Source organism: Gopherus flavomarginatus, chromosome 1 (assembly GCF_025201925.1).
Source record: "Gopherus flavomarginatus isolate rGopFla2 chromosome 1, rGopFla2.mat.asm, whole genome shotgun sequence".
Taxonomy (NCBI): Eukaryota; Metazoa; Chordata; order Testudines; family Testudinidae; genus Gopherus; species Gopherus flavomarginatus.
This window is the reverse complement of record NC_066617.1, coordinates 254468475-254491674: the sequence shown is the minus strand read 5'-3', so window position 1 is coordinate 254491674 and position 23200 is coordinate 254468475. Positions and strand designations below refer to the sequence as shown.

Here is a 23200-nt window from a genome sequence, read left to right as displayed (position 1 = left end):
CGTGAGCAGGAAGTGACGTAATACGGACGGACGGGAGGAACGTCAAACCCCGCCCAGGCCGGCGCCAGGAGGCGCGTGAGTGAACGTTCCACGTTCCGAAAAAGGCGGCTTCAGCTGGGGGCGAGGCTGCGCGCCTAAATCGCGGCGCCTGCCTCTCGCGAGCGTTGCTCCAGTACGCGAAGCGCTAGACCTCTCACTGCTCCGCTGTGCGCCGCGGGGCGAAGCGTCTGGGGCCAGTAGAGCAGCGCTCCGCTGAGCTCTATCTGAGTCCGCCGCGAGGCGCATCGGAGCAGTCATGGCTCTGCTGCCTTGTGGGCTTTCTGGGGTGTTGCGCTGTCTGTAGCTGCCCACAGCATTAATGCCTTGCAGCAGCAGCACGTCCCCCTGTGGGACAGGAGCCTGCAAGGCGCTACCTGCTTTAATTACTGGCTAGTAGAGTATTTAAGCATATTCTGAATTTTAAGCAGAGAATCACAGAAGCATAGAAATGCGGCACTGAGGGGGACTTAGTAATCACAGTCAGCCCCCTGAGCAGAATCAGCACAAAGTAAATCGAAGTTTCACAGGGGTAGCTGTGTTAGTCTGTATCCACAAAAACAACGATGAGTCTGGTGGCACCTTAAAGACTAAGGCCATGGCTACACTGGCGCTTTACAGCGCTGCAACTTTCTTACTCGGGTGTGGAAAAAACACTGCGCTGAGCGCTGCAAGATACAGCGCTGTAAAGAGCCAGTGTAAACAGTGCCGCAGCGTTGGGAGCCACGCTCCCAGCGCTGCAAGCTAAACCCCATGAGGAGGTGAAGTACGTATAGCCCAGCGCTGGTGCTGCGACTACACTCACACTTCGCAGCGCTCCCGCGGCAGCGCTTTGAAGTTTCAAGTGTAGCCGTACCCTAACAGACTCATTTGGGCGTAGGCCAGGGGTCGGCAACCTTTCAGAAGTAGTGTGCCGAGTCTTCATTTATTCACTCTAATTTAAGGTTTCACGTGCCAGTAATACATTTTAATGTTTTTAGAAGGTCTCTTTCTATAAGTCTGTAATATTGTATGTAAAGTAAATAAGGTTTTAAAAATGTTTAAGAAGCTTCATTTAAAATTAAATTAAAATGTAGAGCCCTCCAGACCGCTGGCCAGGACCCAGGCAGTGTGAGTGCCATTGAAAATCAGTGTGTGTGCCGCATTTGGCACGTGTGCCATAGGTTGCTTACCCTTGGCATAGGCTTTTGTGTGTAAAAACACACTTCTTCAGTAAGTGGGTCTGAAGAAGTGGGGTTTTTTTACCCACGAAAGCTTATGCCCAAATAAATCTGTTAGTCTTTAAGGTGCTAGCAGACTCTTTGAAGTAAATCTAGACCATTGTTGACAGGTGTTTGTACAATCTGGTCTTAAGATTGCCCAATGAAGAGGATTCCGCCACCTCCCTTCGAAGCCTATTTCAGTGCTCAACTATCATTATAATCAGGGCCGTCCCTACCCAAACACAAATTTCCTGGTACCCTGTGCAGCTGCTTGCTGCCCCTGCCCCATCCCTTCCCCAGACCCCCCCACCTCTGCCCTGCCTCAGCCCCACCTCTTCCCACTCCTGAGGAATGCAGCAAGGTGCTGGGAAGTGCCGGGATCCAGCCCCAGCCAGCCCCCCTGCCAGCCCTGTCCCACTGTAGCCCATGAAACTTATGATCAATCTAATATAGTGAGGGGTTACTGAAAATCTGATTCATCATATGTGAGGTTCACCAATCCCAAAGGATCGGACGCTTAGCTCCAGGCCAATATGAGTCTCAGTTCTTACCCAATAATTATGCTGATGCCAATACTTTGGTAACTAAAATTAAAGGTTTAATAATAAAAGGAAAAAGAACGAGAGTTGCAAATGGTTAAAAGATCAATATACATACCAATATGTGTCAAGTCCTCAGGACAGTTTCATAGCAAAGATGGAGAGGCTACTGATTTATAAAAGTTTTTCTGGATTCAGGTCCGAATCCAAAGGCAGCTTAGATGCAATGTCTGTTAAAGATTTTCCATGCAGTTTCCAGGATATTCCAAATAATTATTTGGAAGAGCTCCACCTTATGACTTATCCTTTCCCTGCTCAAAGTTTGAGCAGACTAGAGATGGCAGGATCAGGCCCTTTATAGCTCTCTAGCAAACTGAGAAGCCTCTTGTCAAAACAGGACCTTCCCCCAGGAAGAATAGGCAGTGCATATTGTCTGTGGACCATTGTTTTCAAGCTAATCTTCTATTTTCTATGCATATACAGGCAAACTAGTTGCATTCATTCACATAAGGCAATCAGTCAGTACTTCATTATAGCATAGATAGTTAAGCTGAAGACAACATAGATAATATTATTAGTTTCCTGTAGTATCTTACATATTCGATCTTAAGGTTAACAGAACCATGTGCATGCATAATATAAGGCAATTAAGACATGAAAGGGAATTAGCATCTACAAGCTAATCTGGTTACATTATTAAACTTCTAACAAGATATAGGTAAACACACAAATACACTTGGGGTACATCTATACTCCCCCCCACCCAGTGTAGCCCAGCCCTTAGCATCTACCCTTGATTTTTATTACTACAAATAAATGAGTTGACGATTGCTAGTCTAGTATATCTCTTTGAAATTCACACAAGTTGATTACATTTCAATGCCTTTTGTTAAATTGTTATGGATCATCCCCAGGTTGGCTGGTTTGTCAGTACACTAACCTAAATCTCCCTTGCTGCACATCACATTAATTTCTTCTTGTCCTACTTTCAGTGGACATGGACAACAGTTGATCACCAAACTTTTTATAATAGCCTTTAGCATATCTGAAGATTGACATCACGTCTTCTCTTGGTCTTTTTTTTCAAAACTAAATGTGTCCAGTTTTTTTTACCATCACCTCAAAGGTCATGTTTTCTAAACTGTTGATAATTTTTGTTACTCTCCTCTATACTTTCCAGTTTGGCCATATTTTTCTTAAAGTGTGGCACCCAGAACTGGACACAGTACTCTAGCTGAGGCCTCACCAGTGCAGAGCAGAGCACTCCCATGTCTTATACACACACCAGAATTATCTTAACCTTTTTGGCAACTGCATCACATTGTTGGCTCATATTCAATTTGTGATCCATTATAACTCCCTGATCCTTTTCAGAGTCATTCCACTGAAATCAATGGCATTAGGCACATGCTTTACAGGATCAGCACCTTGTAAAATCAAGCTGAAAAGACATATTCTGAGACAGGATGGAGGGACATAGTGATTAATGGTAGCCTACCATTCACCTTGGGTAACTATTTAATTTGAGTTTAAAGTCACGTTACAAACTACATAGGTATCACAGCAATAGGTATTTCTCTAATTCATTAAATTAAATGTACAACTCATACCTTCCTTCTACAAAAGCCTTCTATAAATGTGAAGATTCTCTTTGACACAACGTGGGTGAGGTAATATCTTTTGTTGGACCAGTCATAGCAGCCAGTAGGGAAGAGGAAAAGCTACGTTCCTCACAGCACCCTTCCCGTAGGGTCAGGTGAGGCACGGGATATTTGGGGGAGGGGGCAAAAGAGGAGGGCACACGGGGCTACTGAGAGGTCACATAGACTGGAGATCAGAAGGGCTAGTTGTGGGACAGACTGGGCCAGAGGCTGAATGGGAGTGGGGGTGCAGGGCCACACGCAGATGGGGGGAAAGGGGTGCAGGGCCATGGAGGCAGAAGTGGCTGAGTGGGGGTGCAGGAACACATGGGGACAGGGCAGCTGAGTGGGGGTGTAGGAATACATCAGAATGGAGCCAGATGTGCCTGACTGAATGGGAGAGGCTAAGGGTCAGCCAGGATCTGTATGGGGGAGGCTCCTCAATTCTCTCAATATCCCTCTCCACCCCCAAACAAACTTGTTCCATACTTCTCCCACCCACACCCAACAACCCTCCAGGTTCACACCCAGGCTCCTTACCAGCACTTACTTCCCCCTCCCTCAGTTCCTCCATTACCCCCAACTCCCCCAAGCCTTTGCACTACTTCTGAGGGATATGGGAAATACGTTACTGTACTGTAGTTTAAATTAATTATTACTAAAAATTCTGTATTGATATGCCTAATAAGTAATCTATTTGTCAAAAAACATTTCCTGAATTTTTTTGTTTCCTGTATTGTTACAGACATACCGTATATACTCGATCATAAGCAGGTTCATTTATAAGCCAACCCCTCCAAGATGGATAAGTAAAAATGGAAATTTTTTATGACTCATTCATAAGCTGACCCTATAATTCAGGGGGTGGCAAAATTTGGCTCCTGGGCCATCAGGATAAGCCGCTGGTGGGACAAGATGGTTTGTTTACCTCGAACGTCCGCAGGCACGGAGGTAAACCTAAGTAAACAAAGTGTCCCGGCTTGCCAGCCGCTTACCTTGACAGGCTGGGGCAGCAACTGGTGGGAAAAAAATTTTGGGGGGTGAGAAGCTTGGGGTCAGGGGAGTAACCCTTCTGACCACCCTCCACATGACCCCACCCCTAGCCCGGGACCTCCACAATCTCCCCATCCCATCCCTTCCCACCTTAGCTGAAGCGGGCCAAGTGGCGATGTCTCTGGCCTGGCCAGAGCTGCTCCGGCAGGCTGGGCAGCATGGCCACAGCCTGTTCCGGCGGGCCAGACAGGGTGGCACGGCCACAGCTTGCTCCGGTGGGCGGGGCCGGGCGGCAGGGCGACAGCGTACTCTGGTTGGTGGGGCCGAGCGGCATAGCTGCAGCCTGCTAGCCCTGGAGCTGCAGCTGCTTCAAAGGCTGGGGGGAGAGCAGCGTGGCCAGAAGTGGAGAGACTCTGGCCCCGCCTCTTCCCTTCTGTCTCTGCTGGCTGTGCTGCCTCTCCTTGCCCCCTCTGTTGGGGGAAGGGGCTGTGTCCCATCTCTCCCTCTCTATACTTGTTCATAGACCCCCTTCTCTGATGCTTCCCTTTTTTACTAAAAAAATTGGCTTATGAATGAGTATATACGGTACTTGCTGACAGGTATTTTGAAATAAATTATCAACATAATTGAAACTGGTGTGACTATATTGTATTATTTTGACAAATAAAATATTGTGCAAATAATTTTTATTTTTTTAGTGCAGAATTCTCCCATGAGTAAACTACACTGCATATAAGATACTCTGTGTCTGTTGTCATTTATGGTAGAACCTCAGAGTTTCGAACAACAGAGTTTCGAACTGACCAGTCAACCACGTAGCTCACCTGGAGCTAGAAATACGCAAACAGCAGAAATAAACAAAAAAAAATACTTTGCTGAACAGTACAGTGTTAAATGTAAACTAGTGAAAACAAGTTTAAAAAAAGATTTAACGAAGTAAATAAACTGTTTCTGTGCTTGCTTTGAGATTCTACTGTACAAACAATTGAACAGGTCTGACACAGTGAATCCAGCAGAGGGCAGTGGTGTACATAACACAAGAAAAAGAATAAAAGACCAATTCTCATGCTACAGTGCTAACATCTTAGACAAGATAATAATTATCCCAGAGTCTAGTTATACTGGTTACTGGTGTCTGACCATTATGGATTCATCCAGTCATTTCTAAAACTTTCTAGCAGCCCATGTTACCACTGTAGCTAAATGGAAATCTTGCATATGTCCTTTAGGTCAACAAATCCATCTTTATATTGTAAACACCATGCTCATCTTTGGTATAATATAAACAATAATAAATGAGATAGGCACTTCTCAAATATTAGAAGTCATTCCTTCTTTGCAGTTGCATCCATGTACCATTTTAAGATCCTAATTCTAATACTTATGCATGTGTTATAACATTTCTTCCCAGATCTGGACCTTAGCGTCCAAAATATGGGTGTTAGCATGAAAACCTCCAAGCTTAGTTACCAGCTTGGACCTGGTATTGCTGCCACCAGCTAGGAATTATACAGTGCCTAGCTCACTGTGGTCTCCCCAAAACCTTCCCTGGGGGACCCCAAGACTCAGATTCCTTGAGTCTCACAACAAAGGGGAATAAACCATTTCCCTTCCCCCTCCTCCCCTCCAGGTGTTCCCTCCCTGGGTTCCTGGAGAGATATACAGAAGCAAGCTCTGTGAATCTAAACAAAGGGATTCCACCCTCCCTGTTTCAAGTCCTTGAAACACAAGTACTGAGAGATCTAATCTCTCTTCCCCCTCACCCAGAGGGTATGCAAAGTCAGGCTTAGTAAATCTAACACAAAGATTTTCCCCCTGACTTCTTCCTCCCACCAATTCCCTAGTGAGCTGCAGACTCAATTCCCTGGAGTCCCCACTAAAGAAAAACTCCAACAGGTCTTAAAAAGAAAGCTTTATATAAAAAGAAAGAAAAAGGACATGAAATGGTCTCCGTATAAGGTGACAATACACAGGGTCAATTGCTTAAAGGAAAAAAATGAATAAACAGCCGTATCCAAAAAGAATACAATTTAACACATTCCAGCAACTACACACATGTTAATACAAAAGAAAACAATATAAACCTATTGTCTTACTATCCTTGTACTTACAACTTGGAAACAGAAGATTAGAAAGCCAGGAGATAGAAAGATCACTCTCAGAGACGAGAAAAGGAACAGACCAAGAACAAAGGACTCACACCCAAAACTTCCCTCCACCCAGATTTGAAAAAGTCTTGTTTCCTGATTGGTCTTCTGGTCAAGTGTTTCAGGTTACTGTTGTTACCCCTTTACAGGTAAAAGAACATTAACCCTTAGCTATCTGTTTATGACACGCCCCCCAAATCACAGACAGCGGGAAATGTCACTGGCGGTGATTTTTTCCTAGAACTTTTGAAGAAACAGATGAATACAACACATATACCTTTACATATACCACTAAGTATATACCTAACAGACTTTTACATTTTAACAACACTTTTTAACTACTGGATTCTGGGAAACTCTCACGGGAGAAAGCATCAGCTACTTTGTTAGAAGCTCCTGAAATGTGCTGAATTTCAAAATCAAAATCTTGGAGAGCTAAACTCCAACGAAGAAGTTTCTTGTTGTTCCCCTTGGCAGTATGAAGCCACTTTAGTGCAGCATGGTCAGTTTGTAGCTGGAACCGCCGTCCCCAAACATCTGGGCGTAGCTTTTCCAGGGCGTACACAATGGCATAGCATTCCTTTTCACTGACTGACCAGTGACTTTCCCTCTCAGACAGTTTCTTGCTGAGAAACACGACAGGATGGAAGTTGTGATCCGTTGCTTCCTGCATGGGAACTGCTCCTATACCACGCTCAGACGCATCTGTGGTTACTAGGAATGGCTTGTCAAAGTCCGGGGCCCTGAGCACAGAGTCAGACATGAGTGTTGCCTTAAGTTGGGTAAAGGCCTTTTGACACTCATCAATCAACTTAACTGCATTTGGCTGGGTCTTTTTGGTCATCGGTCAGTGGGGCAGCGATTTGGCTGTAGTGTAGTACAAATCGCCTGTAGTACCCGGCCAAGCCTAAGAAGGATTGAACCTGTTTTTTTGACTTTGGGACAGGCCACTTTTGGATAGCATCCACCTTGGTCTCTAGGGGGTTTATGGTTCCTAGACCCACCTGGTGTCCCAGGTAAGTTACTCTGTTTTGGCCTATTTGACACTTTTTGGCCTTAACAGTTAGTCCGGCCTACCTGATGCGCTCAAAGACCTTTTCCAGGTGTAGCAGGTGTTCGGGCCAGGAGTCTGAAAAAATGGCCACATCATCGAGGTAGGCAACTGCATATTCTCCCAGTCCTGCTAGTAGACCATCTAACAGCCTCTGGAAGGTGGCGGGTGCATTTCGCAGCCCGAAAGGAAGGACATTAAATTCATACACCCCTGCATGGGTGACGAATGCTGACCTTTCCTTGGCAGGTTCGTCTAGCGGTACTTGCCAGTACCCCTTGGTTAAGTCTATTGTAGAGATGAACTGGGCACGTCCCAACTTCTCCAATAGCTCATCGATGCGTGGCATTGGATAGTTGTCCGGACGAGTTACCGCATTTAGCTTACTGTAGTCCATGCAAAAGCGTATTTCCCCATCTAGTTTGGGAACTAGAACCACTGGAGATGCCCATGCACTGGTAGATGAGCGGATTATACCATCTTTAGCATGTTCTGGATCTCCCGTTCTATAGCAGCTTGGGCATGAGGAGACACCCAGTAGGGTGGGGTTCTAATTGGGTGAGTATTACCTGTGTCAATGGAGTGGTATGCCCATTTAGTCCGTCCTGGGGTGGCTGAGAACAATGGGGCGAAGCTAGTGCACAGCTCCTTGATTTGTTGCTGCTGCAGACATTCCAGGGTGGTTGAGAAGTTCACCTCTTCCAAGCCACTGTCTTTTTTCCCTTTGTAGTAGACACCTTCAGGCCACTCAGCATCATCTCCCTGGACTGTAAACTGACAAACCTGTAAGTCTCTGGAATAGAAAGGCTTGAGAGAATTAACATGGTACACTCTGGGTTTTAGAGAGGAATTGGGAAATGCTATGAGGTAGTTAACAGCTCCCAGGCGCTCTTGGACCGTGAATGGCGCTTCCCATGATGCTTCCATCTTATGGGCCTGTTGCGCCTTCAAGACCATAACCTGGTCTCCTACCTTGAAGGAACGTTCTCTAGTATGTTAGTCATACCAGGCCTTTTGCTCTTCCTGAGCATCCTTTAGGTTCTCTTTAGCAAGGGCTAAAGAGTGTCGGAGGGTGCTTTGTAGGTTGCTTACAAAGTCCAGAATGTTAGTTCCTGGAGAAGGCATAAACCCCTCCCATTGCTGCTTCACCAACTGTAATGGCCCCTTAACCTCATGGCCATACACAAGTTCAAATGGTGGAAACCCTAAACTGGGATGTGGTACAGCCCTATAGGCAAAAAGCAACTGCTGCAACACTAGGTCCCAATTATTGAAGTGTTAGTTGACGAATTTACGTATCATGGCCCCCAAAGTTCCATTAAACCTTTCCACCAGGCCATTGGTTTGATGGTGGGAAGGGGTGGCAACCAAGTGATTCACCCCATGAGTTTCCCACAGTTTTTGCATGGTCCCTGCCAGGAAATGAGATCCTGAATCTGTAAGGATGTCGGACGGCCAACCTACCCTGGCAAAAATGTCTGTTAGGGCCTGACACACAGTGTTAGCCTTGGTGTTGCCTAGAGCTACTGCTTCCAGCCATCGGGTAGCAAAGTCCACGAAAGTCAGTACGTACTGCTTTCCTCTTGGGGTCTTTTTTGGGAAAGGACCCAGAATATCCACAGCTACTCGCTGAAATGGGACTTCAATTATGGGGAGTGGCTGGAGAGGGGCCTTGACCTGGTCTTGGGGTTTTCCCACTCTTTGGCACACCTCACAAGACCGGACATACTTGGCAACGTCCTTGCCCATCCCCTCCCATTGGAAGGACTTCCCCAATCTGTCTTTGGTTCTGTTCACCCCAGCATGGCCACTGGGATGATCATGGGCCAAGCTTAAGAGCTTCCCCCGGTACTTAGTTGGAACCACCAACTGTTTTTGTGGCTGCCATTCTTCCCAGTGTCCACCAGAAAGAATCTCCTTGTATAAAAGTCCTTGGTCTATAAGAAACCGGGATCGATTAGAAGAGCTGAGAGGCGGTGGGGTGCTCCGTGCCGCCGCCCAAGCTTTCTGAGAGAACAGAAAAAAAATTTCTCTCTGGTTCCTTTTAAAACCAAACCATCTCTGCTTAAAAGCCCCTAGCAGAGAAAAGAAAAATATAATTTTCCTACTGGCTTTTGGATTCTATCTATCCCACCTCTGCCACCATGTCATAACATTTCTTCCCAGATCTGGACCTTAGCGTCCAAAATATGGGTGTTAGCATGAAAACCTCCAAGCTTAGTTACCAGCTTGGACCTGGTATTGCTGCCACCAGCTAGGAATTATACAGTGCCTAGCTCACTGTGGTCTCCCCAAAACCTTCCCTGGGGGACCCCAAAACTCAGATTCCTTGAGTCTCACAACAAAGGGGAATAAACCATTTCCCTTCCCCCTCCTCCCCTCCAGGTGATCCGTTCCTGGAGAGATATACAGAAGCAAGCTCCGTGAATCTAAACAAAGGGATTCCACCCTCCCTGTTTCAAGTCCTTGAAACACAAGTACCGAGAGAGCTAATCTCTCTTCCCCCTCACCCAGAGGGTATGCAAAGTCAGGCTTAGTAAATCTAACACAAAGAGATTTTCTCCCTGACTTCTTCCTCCCACCAATTCCCTGGTGAGCTGCAGACTTAATTCCCTGGAGTCCCCACTAAAGAAAAACTCCAACAGGTCTTAAAAAGAAAGCTTTATATAAAAAGAAAGAAAAACACATGAAATGGTCTCCGTATAAGGTGACAATACACATGGTCAATTGCTTAAAGGAAAAAAATGAATAAACAGCCGTATCCAAAAAGAATACAATTTAACACATTCCAGCAACTACACACATGTTAATACAAAAGAAAACAATATAAACCTATTGTCTTACTATCCTTGTACTTACAACTTGGAAACAGAAGATTAGAAAGCCAGGAGATAGAAAGATCACTCTCAGAGACGAGAAAAGGAACAGACCAAGAACAAAGGACTCACACCCAAAACTTCTCTCCACCTAGATTTGAAAAAGTCTTGTTTCCTGATTGGTCCTCTGGTCAGGTGTTTCAGGTTACTGTTGTTACCCCTTTACAGGTAAAAGAACATTAACCCTTAGCTATCTGTTTATGACAGCATGTGCTTAACTTTATTATTGTGAGCAGTCTCATTTAAATCATTGGAATTATACTAGCAAAATGAAACATGTGCATAAATGTTTGCAGAATCGGGGACTAAGAAAGGACACATACCATTTACTTATTAAGGAGTTGTTACGTATAAACTACTCAGAAAAAAAATACCAAATATCTTTCACTGTATTTGTAACCATTTTAAATAAGTTTGCCATGTTTTATCAAACCTTAAGATAGATACCATATTCTTTTAAGTCACTGTTTGTATTTATCCTACCTACACACTAAGTGAAATCAAACCAATCTTTCCATGCATTTGTCAAAGTACCTTCGGTTCCTAGTGTAAAAAAGTTTAAACGTCAGAGTATTTTAATATATTAAAAAACAAAATAAGTAATAGTGTAGACCCATTAGTTCCTTTCAATTTATATTACCATTTATATCAATACTTCTATTGAATCAAAAATTATATCTTTACATGTTTGATAACTCATATTGTTGCATATGCAAGTGACAATGTTGCATTGCAGCAGGGCATTTTCAACATATGGATCTCAACCATAGGTGCCGACTTCTAATGGCGTGGATGGTTGCTCAATCTGGCTCTGCCCCCGGTCCCGCCCCGACTCCACCCCTGCCCTGCCCCCTCCAGCCCCAATTCCAACCCCTTACCCGAAGTCCCTGCCCCATTCAACTTCTTCCCCAATCCCCGCCCTGGCCACACGTCCTCCCTTGAGCGTGCCATGTTCCCGCTCCTCCCCGCTCCCTCCCGGAGCTTGCTACAGCTATTTGGTGGCGGCAAGAGCTGGGATGCGACGCTCTCAGGACCAGGGCCGGTGCAACCATTTAGACGGACTTGGCGGTTGCCTAGGGCTCCGAGATTTGAGGGCACCAAAAAGCGCCCCCAAATTTTTTTTAAATGGTTGAGCAGCCGCTGCTGCTGGGACAGAGAGGGAGTCTGAGCTGCCGGCGGCAGCCGGCAGCCCAGGCTGTCCCCCGGGTCAGGGCGCCTCCGCGGCAGCTGGCAGCCCAGGGTGTCCCCCGGGTCAGGGCGCCGCCGCGGCAGCCGGCAGCCCAGGGTGTCCCCCAGGTCAGGGCGCCTCTGCGGCAGCCGGCAGCCCAGGGTGTCCCCGAGTCTGGGCACCGCCGCGGCAGCCCGCAGTCCAGGGTGTCCCCGGGTCAGGGCGCCTCTGCGGCAGCCCGCAGTCCAGGGTGTCCCTGGGTCAGGGCGCCTCCGCGGCAGCCCGCAGTCCAGAGTGTCCCCTGGGTCAGGGCGCCTCCGCAGCAGCCGGCAGCCCAGGGGGTCCCCTGTGTTAGGGCGCCTCCGCGGCAGCCCGCAGTCCAGGGGGTCCCCTGGGTCAGGGCACCTCTGCGGCAGCTGGCAGCCCAGGGTCTCCCCTGGGTCAGGGCACCGCCGGAGGGGGCGGCAGGCAGCTCCCGTGGAGCTGCCACAGTGGTGCCTGTGGGCGGTCCGGTGCTCCGCAGCTCAGGTGGAGCTGCCGGTTGTGCCTGCGGACGGTCGGCTGCTCGCGCGGCTCCGGTGGACCTCCAGCAGACACCACTGCGGCAGCTCCACCGGAGCCACAGAGCACCGGACCCTCCGCAGGCACCACTGCAGCAGCTCCACCGGAGCCGCGGGACCAGCGCGCAGGGCGACGAAATTGCCATCCACCTAGGGCGCTCAAAACCCTAGCGCCGGTCCTGCTCAGGGCAGGAGGTGAGGTCAAGCGGCGGGGGGGTGGGGCAGGGAGCTTGGCTGCCGGTGCGTGCAGAGCACTCACTAATTTTTCCTTGTGGGTGTTCCAGCCCCGGAGCACCCACGGAATCAGCGCCTGTGATCTCAACCCCCTTTCCCTTTCCAAATTGCTAAATGGGAGAGGAGTTTCCTGGCTAGATCTCAACTAGCTGGGGATGTGGGGATAGAGGTCCTGATATGAAAAATGGATATTCGGTTATGGAGAAGGTAAAGACATGTTTCTGAAAAGGAACTTATCTTCTCTAGCTGTGGAAGAACAAGTATGTCACACAAACATGCTCCAAAAATGTACAGATAGGGAGAGAATACAGTTTTCTGTCCTCTAACATCTGGGAAATAAAGTGGACTCAAGCTGAACTCTCAGGCCTAATATATGTAGTGAATGAACATCTTAAGCACAAAGGCACAATGCACAATGGGGAAGAACATATACAGGAATACTTCATCATAATGTATTAAGTAGTCCATAGAGAGCAATAATACAGCCACTGCTATGCCTTCTTGCATAGCAAAACCTACAAAAATAATAATGTTGTGATGAAGAGTTATTTTTCAGTTTATACAACTATGATAAATGTTGCTATTTAGTATAATTGTATTCTGGCCAGGCTGACAGTCAAAACAGTGAAATGTTCTGCCTATTTTAAGTTTAGTTCTGACAGGCGCTGTACCTCACGTTATTTTCAAGCAACCTTTTCTGACTAATCCAGAAGTGGAATTGACACACTCAGTAGGCAGGTGTAATTAACTTTTAGTGTGACTGTCAGGAAGGGTGGTCCCTATACCATATATATCAATATGGAAAATACTAAAAATGGGTATGTGATGGGTGCCACCTGGAACTGGGGTACCCCTAAGCCTGCCTAACCAACCAGCTTGGGTTCCCTTTACATTGTACTGCTGTGACCAGCCTGCCAAGCCCTCTTCCAGGCTCCAGTCTGCACCTTCACCAGCACACATACAGGCAGGGACACCCCCAGCTGCAGAAACATACAGATGATATGATCAGCTCTGTGTGGGAAGACTTCATCTAAGGAACTTCCAGCCACCTAGGCATGCACTCTCCTCTGGAGTGTAAACCCAAAATTACACCATCTTACGCTGCACAGGGAACTGTACAGCATAAGCTCATAAAATTTGCCCCCATACCGCAATGTGGAGAGGAAATATACAACAGCTTTTTACCTCAAGTTATAACTTCCATGCTCTGGTTTGTGATAAAGCAAAAATGAATTGATTAACTACAAAAGATAGATCTTAAGTGATTATAAGGGATAGCAAACAGATCAAAGCAGGTTACATAGCAAATAAACAAAAATACAATCTAAAATTAATTAGTAAAGAGATTGGATATGAGTAGCAAATTCTCACCCTAAATGATGATTTAAGCTGGCTGCAGGCTCTTAAAGGGCAAGCTGCACTTGCTTGCATCTTAAAACCCTAGAAATTCCTCTAACCTGGGCTAGAAATCCCTCTACCCTGGGTCCAGCCCTTCCCCTCAGTTCAGTCCTTGTCCTCAGGTGTTTCCAGGAGTCTCTTTGGGTGGGGAGTCAGTGAAGAACCACGATGATGTCACTCTCCTGCCTTAAATAGCTTTTGCATATGGTGGGAATCCCTTTTCTCCAAGCTTGGTTCCCATGCCTCTCAGTGGAAAAACACTTGTATTCCAAGATGGAGTCTAGTACCAGGTGATCTGATCACATGCCCCTGTAGTGTCATAGCAGTCATGACTCTGATGCTGTTTGTAGCATCCTCAGGAAGGCTCCCAGGTTGGGAAATAAACTTCTAAGGTCTATTGTTTTCTCTAATTGCCCTTCCCAGCCAACCATCTAGACTGATTGCATTCTGCCTAGTGGGCATTCCCCAGGTGACAATACATTTGTAATAGATGCATAGACAGTATTCCTAACTTCAGATACCAAAATGATATATGCATATAAATAGTATAATCATATTCAGTAAATCATAACCTTTTCAATGATATCTCTCATGACCTATCTTGCATAAAATACATTATAGTTATACCATAATCATATTACAGTAATATCTCTATGAAGAATATGGAACATAGTGTCACAAGGTACAACCAACAAAAACTAATAATAGTAAAATAGTTTAGTCAGGCATCAATAAACAAAAAATTTATATAGCTACACACAGGAGGTTTGTTATTGAAGTAAACAGGATGAGGATTTGGCTGATAAAAATGATAGCTCTGACTATTAACATTCGATGATCTGCAATAACCAAAGAGGTTTGGCTACTGTAAAGTAAAATAATTGTGCATTGCTTTGAGTTAGTAATCTACTTATCCATTTAAAAACAAAATAGAGAATTAAAAATAAACCTCTACCCCGATATAACACAGCCCGTTATAACACAAATTCGGATATAACGCAGTAGAGCAGCACACGGGGGGCGGGGGAGGGAGGCGGGTGGAGGCTGTACGCTCCGGCAGATCAAAGCAAGTTTGATATAACGCAGCTTCACCTATAAGATGGTAAGATTTTTTGGCTCCCGAGGACAGCGTTATATTGGGGTAGAGGTGTAATTACGTTTGTAAATTAACCATGTTGCCATTACAACATACATTTATAATGCCACAAGTACTTAATGCATTTTACAAAATTAAGAAAAGGCAAAGGAAAAAAATATGCATATATATATCAGTACTAAATACCCTAAAAAGAAATTGAACTTGGACTTTGAATGACTTAACACAAATTAACTGTGCACAATCTATGTAACCACACAATTTTATCACCCTTCCCCATTCAATAATTGTCTGTTATATCCACTTGTCTTTCTCATTGTTTCCTTGTGTTCCCTTTGTCCATGCTCACCTGTTGTCTCTTGAGCTCTTTGGGGGCAGGAACTGTCTTTTTGATTGTGTTTGTACAGTGCCTAGCCCACTGGAGTTCTCGTACATGGCTGGGACTTTTGAAGTACAAATAAAATAATAAATACATAAATAAATAATAATAAATCAAATAATAATAATTAATTGTTATATCTTGTCTTAAGTTAGGCCCTGATTCTGAAAGAGGACATTTCCGCCTGTATTGAGCTCCCATAACGTCACTTGTATTTCACTCCATTGCATTGACTTAAATAAGAACATAAGCACAGCCATACTGCGTCAGACCAAAGGTCCATCTAGCCTAGTATCCTGTCTTCCGACAGTGGCCAATGCCAGGTGCTCCATACGGAATGAACAGAACAGGTAATCATTAAGCGATCCACCCCATCGCTCATTCTCAGCTTCAGGCAAACAGAGGCTAGGGACACCATCCCTGCTCATTCTGGCTAATAGTCATTGATGGGCCTATTCTCTATGAATTTATCTAGTTCTTTTTTGAACCCTGTTACACTCTTGGCCTCCTTCAAAACATCCTCTGACAAAGAGTTTCACTGGTTGACTGTGCAATGCATGAAGAAATACCTCCTTCTGTTTGTTTTAAACCTGCTGCCCATTTCATTTGGTGACCCCTAGTTCTTGTGTTATGAGAAGGAATAAATAACATTTCCTTATTTACCTTTTCCACACCAGTCATGATTTTATAGACCTCAATCATATCCCCCCTTAGTCGTTTCTCTTCCAAGCTGAAAGGTCCCAATCTAATTAATCACTCTGCATATGGAAGCTGTTCCATACCCCTGATAATTTTTGTTGCCCTTTTCTGTACCTTTTCCAATTCTAATATATCTTTTTTGAGATGGGGAGACCACATCTGCAGAAAGTATTCAAGAGATGGGTGTACCATGGATTTATACAGAAGCAATATGATATTTTCTGTCTTATTATCTATCCCTTCCCTAATGATTCCCAACATTCTGTTCGCTTTTTTGACTGCTGCTGCACATTGAGTGGATATTTTCAGGGAACTATCCACTATGACTCCAAGATCTCTATCTTGAGTTGTGACAGCTAATTTAGATTTTATATGTAAAGGCAGCAAAGAGTCTTGTGGCACCTTATAGACTAATGATGTATTGGAGCATGAGATTTCGTGGGTGACCTTTGGGGGACACCACTATTTACCTCTCTCCATTCTGAAAACTGGCCATTTATTCCTCCTACCCTTTGTTTCCTGTCTTTTAACCAGTTACTGATCCATGAGAGGACCTTACCACTTATCCCATGACAGTTTACTTTGCTTAAGACCCTTTGGTGACAGATCTTGTCAAAGGCTTTCTGAAAATCTAAGTACACTCTATCCTCTGGATCACCCGGATCCACATGCTTGTTGACCCCCCTCAGAGAATACTAGTAGATTGGTGAGGCATGATTTCCCTTTACAAAAACCATGTTGACTCTTCCCCAAGAAATCATGTTCATCTATGTGTCTGATAATTCTGTTCTTTACTATAGTTTCAACCAATTTGCCCAGTACTGAAGTTAGACTTACTGGCCTGTAATTGCTGGGATTGCCTCTGGAGCCTTTTAAAAAACATCATTGTCTCATTTGCTGTCCTCTAGTCATCCAGTACAGAAGCTGATTTAAATGATAGATTACATACCACAGTTAGTAGCTCTGCAATTTCACATTTGAGTTCCTTCAGAACTCTTGGGTGAATCCCATCTGGTTCTGGTGATTTATTACTGTTTAGTTTATTAATTTGTTCCAAAACCTCCTCTAATGACACCTCTATCTGAGACAGTTCCTCAGATTTGTCACCTAAAGAGTGGCTCAGGTTTGGGAATCTCCCTCACATGCTCAGCTGTGAGGACCAATACAATGAATTCCATATAGTTTTTCTTCAATGGCCTTATCATCCTTGAGTGCTCCTTTATCATCTGGATTGTCCACTGGCTCCATTGGTTGTTTAGCAGGCTTCCTGCTTCTGATGTACTTATACTTTTTTTTTGCTGTTACTTTTTTGGTCTTTGGCTAGCTGTTCTTCTAATTCTTTTTTTGGCCTTCCTAATTATCCTTTTACACTTCACTTGCCAGAATTTATGCTCCTTTCTATTTTCCTCAATAGGATTTAACTTCCATCTTTTAAAGGATGCCTTTTTGCCTCTAACTGCTTTTTTTATTTTGTTGGTTAGCCACAGTGGTACTTTTTTGGTCCTCTTACTATGTTTTTAATTTGGGGTATATACTTAAATTGAGCATCTCTTATAGTGTCTCTAAAAAGTTTTCAAGCAGCTTGCAGGGATTTAACTTTTGACACTGTACTCTTTAATTTCTGTTTAACTAACTTCCTAATTTTTGTGTAGTTCCCCCTTTCTGAAATTAAATGCTACAGTGGTGGGCTGCTTTGGTATTCTCGCTCCATTCCCCCTCCCTCTGTCGCTCGCTCTCCCACACTCTCACTCAATTTCACTGGGCTGGGACGGGGGTTAGGGTGCGGGAGGGGGGTGAGGGCTCTGCTTGGGGCTGTGGGCTCTGGGGTGGGGCCAGGGATGAGAGATTTGGGGTGTGGGAGAGGGCTCCAGGCTGGGGCAAGGGGTTCATGTGTGTGTGTGGTATGGGTTTTGGGTGGGGAAGCAGGCTCTGAGTAAGGCCAGAAATGACGGGTTCAGGGTGCAGGAGGGGGATCTGGGCTATGGAGGGGTTTGGGGTGCAGGGGGGGTGAGGGCTCCAGCTGGGGGTGTTGGCTCTGGGGTGGGGCTGGGGGGTTGGGATGAAGAGGAGGGCTCAGGCCTGTGGCAAGGCATTGGAGTGTGTGGGATGTGGGGTCCGAGGGGGAGTTTGGGTGCGGGAGGGAACTCTGAACTGGGGCAGATGTTGGGGAGTATGGGGTGCAGGGTCCCAGTGGCACTTACTGTGGCTCCCAGGAAGCGGCTGCCTGGTCCCTGCAGCCCTTTGGCAGACGGGTGGCCAGGAAGGCTCCATGCACTGCCCTTGCAACCACAGGCGCCACCCCTGCAACTCCCATTAGTTGTGGTTCCCGGCCAATGGGAGCTGCGGAGCCGGCCTTTGGGGCGGGAGCTGCGCATGGCATCTCCCTGGTTGCCCATGTCATAGGGCAGCAAGAACCTGGCGGCTACTTCCAGGAGCCACATAGAGCCAGGATAAGCAGGGAGCCTGCCTTAGCCTCGGGCCCCTGCTGCGCCGCTGACCAGACTTTTAATGGCCTGGTCAGCAGTGCCGACTGGAGCAGCCAGGGTCCCTTTTCGACAGGGGGTTCCAGTTGAAAACTAAATGCCAGGCAACCCAAGGTGCAGTGTGGAAGAAATGAATGTCCACATGAGGGCATAAATGGAGGAAATGGTATGAGGGCTGTTGGTTGGCAAGAAGTGCATGGGGGAAGCGAGCAGCTGTGTGTAGGGCATGAGAGGCATGAATTGCACAAGACAGGTGAGTGTGTGGGGCCTGCAGGGGGAGTTAGTGTGGGGTGGGCAAGTGAGGCTGCGGGAGACAGGGCAAGAGTGTAGGGGAGCAGAGGGTGCTAGGCGATGAGATGTAACTATAGAGGGTCGAGGAAACAGTAAATTGACTGGGGCGGGGCTGCCCTCACTCAGGCCACGCCCCCATGGAAGTCAATGGGGCGGTGCGTTTTTCTCCCCCACCCCCCCGGCCTCACGCCCCGTCCATCATCGGGCTCCGGGCCGGCGCCTCCCATGTGACCGGAAGGACCGGTGGAGCCGCCCCGGAGGAGGCTGGGAGCCGCGGCGGGCCGCAGGCGGAGAGCTGCCGGCAGCAGCGCGGCGCCGGTAGCGAAGCCGCCCCGGACCGGAGCCAGGGGTCCCGGCGCCGACAGCCCGGGTAAGCGCCGCCCCCCGCCGGGGCCGCGTTCAACGCCCCCGGGCGGGGCGGGGCGGGGCGGGGCCGCCAACCGCCGTCGCCTGGCCTGAGCGCGGGGCCCGGGCGGGGGCTGCGCTCACGGCGCTGCGGGGAAACTTACTGGAGCCATTTTGTCCGGGCGGAGCCGTTCGCGAGCTGGTCCCCGAGACGGCGGGTGCAACTCGTGCCTGGGCGCCGCGGGGAGCGGCTCTGCCCGGTGCTGGGCGGGTCTGCGCGTCAGCCTCGGCAGGGTGGGGTGGGCGCTACGCGGTAATGACCGGAGAGCCGAGGTGGCTGCCGTGAGACCTGCTGCAGGCCAACATCTGCTGGTGAGAGCGCGCGAAGCTTTGAGGCACCTGGCATCTTCTCTGGGTCTGGGGCAGGTGCTCCCAGCGTCACAGCTGTGTAGCCACTATTGCAGGGGTTCTCAAACTGGGGGTTGGGACCCCTCGGAGGGCTGCAAGGTTATTACATGGGGGGGGATCATGAGCTGTCAGTCTCCACCCCAACCCCTGCTTTGTCTCTAGCATTTATAATGCTGTTAAAAATTAAAAACACTTGTGTATATGTTTAAGGGGGTTTGTACTCAGAGGGCTGGTCTACACTACAGGGGAAAATCAATCTTAGATATGCAACTTCAGCTACGTGAATAACGTAGCTGAAGTTGAAGTATCTAAGATCGAATTACTCACTGTCCTCGCGGCACGGGATCGATGTCCGCGGCTCCCCCTGTCGATTCTGCAACTCTGTTCGGGTTGATGGAGTTATGGAATCGATATAAGCGCGTTCGGGGATCGATATATTGCGTCCAGATGAGACATGATATATCGATCCCCGAGCAATCGATTGCTACCCGTTGATACGGCAGGTAGTGAAGATATACCCAGAGGCTTGCTATGCGAAAGGGGTCATCAGTACAAAAGTTTGAGAACCTCTGCCCTATTGTAAGGGACCACTCAGGGCAGAGTGACCCCTTAACAACTCTGCAGTCTTAGGAGGAAAAGGGGGAGTTAGCGGGTTGTAAACTGTTGTAATAAGCCATAAATCCTGTGTGTCAATTCAATCCATGATTTTTAGTGTCTAGCAGAATTATGATTTTAAACTCTGACTCATCTTTGAAAGGGTCCTGCAGGTTTCCTTTGAGGATAAGGACTGATAGATCAGATATAGAGTGATCACCTTGTGAAAAGTGTTCACTCAGGGAATAGGGTGTTGTGTTTTTTTTTTTTTTTTATCAGCATGTGTGCGTAATATCTTAGGACAGACATGGCTACAACTATGCTGCATACTATATTGTACTGACCAATGTGGCAAAGCCTTAAGAGGCTATCCAATGATATCTCCAGAATGTTCTTAATTTATATTTAAAAGTCAGAATATTGTAGTTTTTTTATGTGTGTTGAATGTCCAGGTAGTGGAAACAATACTAATTGCAATGGATGCTACCATGTATCTTATTTAGGGAGCATGCTATTGATGTTCAGTATTGAACAACTTCCCTTGGTATTTCTGTGAGAGATGTAATCTGGCACTTTCAAGGAACAGCATGTTCCAGGGTACATATTCCAGTGCTATGTGCTTAAGACATAACATGCTGCAAAACATTTAATCAGATTTACATTTAAAGGATGTAGCATAGAGATTGTACTTAAGCTGAAAAAACGTTCTCTACAACCTTACTCCTGTATAGCCCAGTCACTTATTTTCTCTAGGCACTAGATCTATATTGTCAGAGAGCATTTTCCCCTGGACTTGCATGATTTGATTGTAGCATCTTAGGCTACAGGAAGATTGTAGTTGTCATAACCTTAGTCCCAGATTTGGACCTTAGCGTCCAAAATATGGGGGTTAGCATGAAAACCTCCAAGCTTAGTTACCAGCTTGGACCTGGTACCTGCTGCCACCACCCAAAAAATTAGAGTATTTTGGGGCACTCTGGTCCCCCTGAAAAACCTTCCCTGGGGACCCCAAGACCCAAATCCCTTGAGTCTCAAAACAGAGGGAAATAATCCTTTTTCCCTTTCCCCCTCCAGGTGCTCCTGGAGAGATACACAGACACAAGCCCTGTGAATCCAAACAGAGTGACTCCCCCTCTCTGTTCCCAATCCTGGAAACAAAAAGCACTTTCCTATTCCCCCAGAGGGAATGCAAAATCAGGCTAGCAAATCCAACACACAGATCTCCCCTGATTTTTTCCTCCCACCAATTCCCTGGTGAGTACAGACTCAATTTCCCTGAAGTAAAGAAAAAAACTCCAACAGGTCTTAAAAGAGAGCTTTATATAAAAAGAAAGAAAAATACATACAAATGGTCTCTCTGTATTAAGATGATACAATACAGGGTCAATTGCTTAAAAGAATATTGAATAAACAGCCTTATTCAAAAAGAATACAAATCAAAGCACTCCAGCACTTATATTCATGCAAATACCAAAGAAAAGAAACCATATAACTTACTATCTGATCTCTTTGTCCTTACACTTAGAAACAGAAGATTAGAAAGTAGAACTACTTCTCCAAAGCTCAGAGAAAGCAGGCAGACAGACAAAGACTCAGACACTCAATTCCCTCCACCCAAAGTTGAAAAAATCCGGTTTCCTGATTGGTCCTCTGGTCAGGTGCTTCAGGTGAAAGAGACATTAACCCTTAGCTATCTGTTTATGACAGTAGTACTCTTGGTTACTTGTATATCTGTTTTTTATCCCCTTCATTCTGAAGTTTTAAAAAACAATTGTCTTGGTCAGGACCAGAATTGTATAGCTCTCCCACTGGCAATCTGCATTTTTACCCTGGTCTACAGGAACTTTGAGTGACTTTTGACCGCTTCAGGTAAGAAGGCCAGTCTAAAGTCTCAAGGGGTTGGCTTTTCATTCTAGGCTATAGGCTATTCTTCAGATTTTTGTTTTGGCAGCCAACCTGGGTGCAATTCTTTTACTGTATACATTGTGTTCCTTTTGATAATATGGTGGGACAATGTGATTACTTTGCCCTAGAGCAGGGGTAGGCAACCTATGGCACGGGCGCCGAAGGCGGCACATGAGCTGACTTTCAGTGACACTCACACTGCCTGGGTCCTGGCCACTGGTCCGGGGGGCTCTGCATTTTATTTAATTTTAAATGAAGCTTCTTAAACATTTTAAAAACCTTATTTACTTTACATACAACAATAGTTTAGTTATATATTATAGACTTGTAGAAAGAGACCTTTTAAGAACGTTAAAATGTATTACTGGCACGCAAAACCTTAAATTGGAGTGAATGAATGAAGACTCAGCACACCACTTCTGAAAGGTTGCTGACCCTTGCCCTAGAGATTCACATTGTAATTTTTTTACCCTGGGCTATTTCATTCTGAGGGTCTATTTTCATTGCTTAAAGTAAGGGCTAGTCTACACTGGCAAAGCTAAAGCATTGCCGCGGCAGCGCTTTAATGTGCCTTGTGTGATCGCTTTAAAAACAAAACAAAACACCTCAACGAGGGGCATAGCTCTCAATGCTGGGGTACTGTTTACACTGGTGCTTTACAGCGTTGCAACTTGCTGCACTCGGGTGTTTTTTCACACCCTTAAGCAAGAAAGTTGCAGTGCTGTTAACTGCCAGTGTTTAAAAGCCCAAAGAAACGTAATTTAAGCCTTATGTGAAGAGGCAGTTCTAAAATAGCACAGATAACTGAAAAGTTTTATACGATTTTCCAGAAATTGCCAATTAAATCCCAGTGTGTAAGATCATAGTCATGTTCAGTTACCTTTTCAGCCTTTATGGAGGAAAATTTGGCCAGGTTTATCTCATGGTGAGATTCTTAACCAGTATAGTTGCTATTTTGGAATAGGCGCCCCTCTTTCATTCAGGTGCACATTTATTTTGATCAGTTTCAAATGATCTAGAAAGTACTGATTGTGAAGGCAGAGCAGCAAACAGCATAGTCAAAAACAGCTTGGTAATGCTTCTACTTAACATCATTCTGTGTGTGACTGTCACTGTTAGCTGACAAGCCCACTGAGTTTTGAATCAGTTTGTGTCT

General features: G+C 46.1%; 1 protein-coding gene across 2 annotated transcripts in view; it reads left to right on the top strand.

The window, feature by feature from the left end:
- Positions 1 to 19070: 19070 nt before the first annotated feature.
- TGFBRAP1 (transforming growth factor beta receptor associated protein 1) overlaps positions 19071 to 23200 on the top strand; it is a 61137-nt gene continuing 57007 nt past the window's right edge. For both annotated transcript variants that reach the window (XM_050921783.1, XM_050921777.1), the window contains exon 1: positions 19071 to 19162. The gene's annotated coding sequence lies outside the window, so the exon portion shown is untranslated. The remainder of the gene's footprint in view (positions 19163 to 23200) is intronic.